The sequence below is a fragment of the Poecilia formosa genome, unplaced genomic scaffold (assembly GCF_000485575.1).
Source record: "Poecilia formosa unplaced genomic scaffold, Poecilia_formosa-5.1.2 Scaffold410, whole genome shotgun sequence".
NCBI lineage: Eukaryota > Metazoa > Chordata > Actinopteri > Cyprinodontiformes > Poeciliidae > Poecilia > Poecilia formosa.
In genome coordinates this window covers 354,972-360,234 of record NW_006800349.1, presented here as the reverse complement: position 1 = coordinate 360,234, position 5,263 = coordinate 354,972, and the positions used below count along the sequence as shown (strand labels likewise).

At 40.9% G+C, this 5,263-nt stretch overlaps 1 long non-coding RNA gene across 1 annotated transcript in view; it reads left to right on the top strand.

The window, feature by feature from the left end:
* The window catches only part of LOC107833579 (uncharacterized), a 14,381-nt gene extending 9,148 nt beyond the window's left edge, over nucleotides 1-5,233 (top strand). The window contains exon 3 of the long non-coding RNA XR_001659342.1: nucleotides 5,223-5,233. This is a non-coding gene — a long non-coding RNA (uncharacterized LOC107833579). The remainder of the gene's footprint in view (nucleotides 1-5,222) is intronic.
* Nucleotides 5,234-5,263: the final 30 nt, after the last annotated feature.

Sequence of the window (5,263 nt, the reverse complement as noted above, 5' to 3'; positions counted from 1 at the left end):
TAATCTTCACTCATCACCTGCTGCGCCGCCTAATCATCATGTTTCACATCATGTGTTGATTTTTCACTGTTCAGCTTCGGATTCTCTGTTTCTATGCCATAATTCACATCTAGTTCGTCGCTCCGTTTTATGTCCCGCTTCTCCTGTTTCAGAGTTTTGCGCAATGTGCGTGGCGTTTTTTTTGTTCTTTTTTCTTGTTGTTGTTGTTGTTTTTCTTTTTTTAACCCCCTAAGGTGCAGGGAGGTCGGGAAGCGTATCTCTGGGAAAAAGGCAGACTGACATAAACCTTTTAAAACAACGGAAACAATTTCTGCAGTCTGATTATTGAAATTTAAAAGTGCTGTGTTGTTCTATCACCCCGTTTCATACCAGACCTTACAGCTCCGATGTTAATGCTATAAAATGAACGCTCTCTGTCGTGGTGTCACCATGGAGGGATTTCTTTATTTAAACGGGTTCATTTTTCAGAGGGATACAAAGTGAGGGTTTTAATAATTACATGTTTATAAGATAAATTTTCTGTTGTCCTTCCATGGAAGTGGGCAGCTTTCAAACGGAAATAAAACACTTTTTAATATAAGTTGCTGCTTTGACATGATCACAGAACTGCCGAAACATAAGTACAAAAATACCAGACAAAGTGAATCACAGCAACGTCATCAGCCGGTGTAACGCTGAACTGATGCGGTGAAGCTACTAGTGGCAGGAGAGGAGCTGCGCCAAGAAGCTACAAACACTGAAGAGGAGGAGAAGAAGAAGAGCTGCCATCGATACCGTTGCACCCAGGCATGATTTAATGTTACACAATACAGTTTTAACAAGTTGCTCAAAGTCTAAACTGGTGTTGTTGTGCATTTAAGGTGTAAAGTTGACCTTCTTCGACCGAACGCCCCCCAAAGGAATCCCAGCGCCCCTCTTTTGTAAAAATGTCCGCCACGGTCCCCTGCCGCCCTCTGAACGCCCCCCGGGGGGCGGTACCGCCCACTTTGAGAACCGTTATGCTAATGTAAACACTGAAAGACCTGCGTCATTAACATGATGCAGAGTTAAAGAACTAAATATGATTGATATATTTTCTACCTTTGATAAAAGCAAGTTTAAGTCTATCAAAGCAACACAGTAAAAATGCCAGTGTTGAATTAACTCCCAAAAGTGTCTATATGTGTCCAAGTCAGCAGGTGTTAAAGTAACACTTTTGAAAGTGTTAAAAGATTGACACCCATTTTTGTGTTAAATTAACATTGGTCTATAATACTGAAATGGGTTTAAGAAAAGTTAAAAACCTAAAAATATATCCTTTTCTTTCTCTTAGATGAATGGTGAATTTATTTCGTTCTTTGTTTCTTAAACACAAAGGTTTCTTTTATGAAATTTTTCCAGCCCCTATGATTACTCTGGGATTTCCACTTTTGCCTGCAGGTGCAAGTCACTAGCTATGGCAACTAATAGGCATTGTCCTGACATTAATGGTGCTCACCATGCTTGCATGACTTGCTACCATGGTCATTAGTTAACAATGACAAGTGTAGGTCGCCTGGCACACATGGGTGCTCAGGAATCTCCCTAGGTACTCCAACCCCGAAGTACCCATGAAATCAGCGACTATGGATGTAATTGTTCCATATATTCCAAACAGAGAACTTTTTACTGGTGGTTTCTAGAATTTGAAAAGTGGAATGCTATCAGACTTCGCTCCCAGTTTTAGTCCAACAGGCATATATATATATATATATATGGCCAAAGTATTCACTCACCTGCTCACCTGTCTTGACTCACAAAGCTTAAGTGACATCCCATTTCTAATCCATAGAGCTCAATATGACATTGGTCAACCCTTTGCAGCTAGAACAGCTTCAACTCTTCTAGGAAAGCTATCCACAAGGTTTAGGAGTGATTATGGGGATTTTTGACCATTCTCCCAGAAGCACATTTATGAGGTTGTCGAGAAAACTGGCATAAGGGTGTGAGATCTTTCCAGGTACACGCAGAAAACGGAGTAAAAGCCTGAGAAATAACAATAATCATGCATGTTGATTTAATGATGATTAAAGAAGAGAAATACAAAATACATTTATATATAACAGTTGGAATGACGAACAAGGTCACATACTGATGTTGGACATGAAGGCCTGGCTCTCAGTCTAGGACAACAACAACAGACAAGGACCTAGCAGGAATGGAACCGGCAAACTACCGATTGCAGGACAAACCTACTTCAATCAGTTTAAGTAGTTGTCTAACCGTTTCTGACATTAAAATGTTTCTTTTGATGCAATGTGAAATCTTAGTTGAAAAATCAAAGACAGACAATGCTGAACACTCAAAATAACATTCTGACAGAATCTGACAGGACTTATTCTGGATAACAGGTTAAAAGTGATAAACTTACCCAAATGAGAGACAGAGATCAACATAAATATCCATCAGAAGGTCAATGATCAGCAACAACACTGTAAAAACAACAAAATCTTACCAAGTATTTTTTCTGTAGTTTCTAGTAAAAATAGCTTAGAACATTTGAGTGAGGCAGATTCATTTGCTCATAACATGGGAAAAATGTCTTGTTATAAGTGAGATAATCTGCCAATGGAACAAGAGATTAGACAGACAGACCACTTCCATTCATACAAACAATAAAATGAAAGACCCATTGTATTAAGAAGTATTAATAAATAAATAAATAAATAAATAAAAGATGAGACCAAAGCAACAACTGTGTTAGGGGACATAATCAGCTAGTTTTTAAATAAATGTTCTGGAACCAGTCTCCTTGAGAGGGTCTGGACATAATTCCACTCTGGAGTTGCCCACGGTGAGAAGAGCTGGGCAGGAGTCGGCATACTTGTTGCCCCCGATCTCGGCGCCTGTAAGTTAGGGTTCACTGCGGTGAATAGGAGGGTAAGAAACCTAGCCCAATCAGCAGCACCCTCAACTCAGGCAACATAAGGAATCCACCAGCCATTTGGCTGATTTTGCAACAGAGCTGAGGATGGCAAACACAGTCTCAAAAGCAGCNTGAGCTTAAGTGACATCCCATTTCTAATCCATAGAGCTCAATATGACGTTGGTCAACCCTTAGCAGCTAGAACAGCTGCTAAGCTGTTCTAGCTGCTAACAGAACAGCTGTTAGCTGAAGAAGAGGAAAGCTATCCTTTCCTCTTAGGAAAGGATAGCTTTCCTCTTCTAGGAAAGCTATCTACAAGGTTTAGGAGTGATTATGGGGATTTTTGACCATTCTCCCAGAAGCACATTTATGTGGTCACATACTGATGTTGGACGTGAAGGCCTGGCTCTCAGTCCAGGACAACAACAACAGACAAGGACCTAGCAGGAATGGAACTTACCCAAATGAGAGACAGAGATCAACATAAATATCCATCAGAAGGTCAATGATCAGCAACAACACTGTAAAAACAAAAAAATCTTACCAAGTATTTTTTCTGTAGTTTCTAGTAAAAATATCTTAGAACATTTAAGTGAGGCAGATTATTTTGCTCATAACATGGGAAAAATGTCTTGTTATAAGTGAGATAACCTGCCAATGGAACAAGAGATTAGACAGACAGACCACTTCCATTCATACAAACAATAAAATGAAAGACCCATTGTATTAAGAAGTATTAATACATAAATAAATAAATAAATAAAGCAACACTAAAAGATGAGACCAAAGCAACAACTGTGTTAGGGGGCATAATCAGCTAGTTTTTAAATAAATGTTCTGGAACCAGTCTCCTTGAGAGGGGCTGGACATAATTCCACTCTGGAGTTGCCCACGGTGAGAGGTGCTGGGCAGGAGTGGGCATACTTGTTGCCCCCCATCTCGGCGCCTGTAAGTTGGGGTTCACCCCGGTGAATAGGAGGGTAGCTTCCCTCCGTCTACGGGTGGGGGGACGGGTTCTGACTGTTGTTTGTGTTTACACAACAAATGGCAGTTCAGATTACCCACCCTTCTTGGAGTCCTTAGAGGGGGTACAGGAGAGTGCCCCTCCTGGGGACTCCCTTGTCCTGCTGGGGGACTTCAACGCTCACGTGGGCAATGACAGTGAGACCTGGAGGAGTGTAGTTGGAGAGAACGCCCCCCCGATCTGAACCCAAGTGGTGTTCTGTCGTTGGACTTCTGTGCTCATCACAGATTGTCCATCACAAACACCATGTTCAGGCATAAGGGTGTCCATATGTGCACTTGGCACCAGGACACCCCAGGCCGCAGTTCGATGATCGACTTTGTCATTGTATTGTCAGATCTGCGGCTGTATATCTTGGACATTCTGGTGAAGAGAGGTGCGGAGCTGTCCACTGACCACTACCTGGTGGTGAGTTGGCTCTGATGGTGGGGGAGGATGCTGATCAGACCTGGCAGGCCCAAACATGTTGTGAGGGTCTGCTGGGTACGTCTGGCGGAGTCCACTGTGAGGCGGAGATTTAACTCCCATCTCCGGCAGAACTTTGAACATGTTCTTTTTGGTGAGGTAGGGGACATTGAGTCTGAGTGGACCATGTTCTGTGCCTCCGCTGTCAAGGTGGCTGTTGCGCAGATCTGATTATGGGTTCAGATGTGGTGCATGAACACACACAGTGTGCCACTCTGTATCACTTCTCAGCAGGTGAAAGAAACCTAGCCCAATCACCAGCACCCTCAACTCAGGCAACATAAGGAATCCACCAGCCATTTGGCTGATTTTGCAACAGAGCTGAGGATGGCAAACACAGTCTCAAAAGCAGCATTTCATGGGAAAAGGACTTAGATTAAACAAGGAGTACTGGTAAGACGTTCACTGGACTCAGTTGAAATGTAATTTGACTTTGGTTTTGCATTTGACAAAAATAAATGCAGAATTAATTGAAGGAACAGTTTGCACTGCTAGTTTTTCCACAGTTTGACTCTATTAAATGCATATTTAAGATATTTAATATAAAAAAAACCTATGTCCTAAGGAAAAGAAAAAATATTTAATTATAAAATGTTTGGATTTGTTTGATTCAACCAAACACAGAGTTAAATTATTTAATACTTGAATTCATGGTAAAAATTGTGAAAGACATGTATGTCTAAGGTTAAAAATGGAATTGTCATTAAGATAAATTATTAACTTTAAATCAAATATCTAAAATGTATGTTAAAAAATGTTTTATGCGTTTTTGTAGGTTTTTCACCTCTTCATTGATTCACACTCACTGGTGAAAATAAAGTTTGAGTGAAATCCTGAAGTTTCTTCAAGTCCTCCTTTTCAAGTGTGGGAAGCCATGAAATTATAGAACA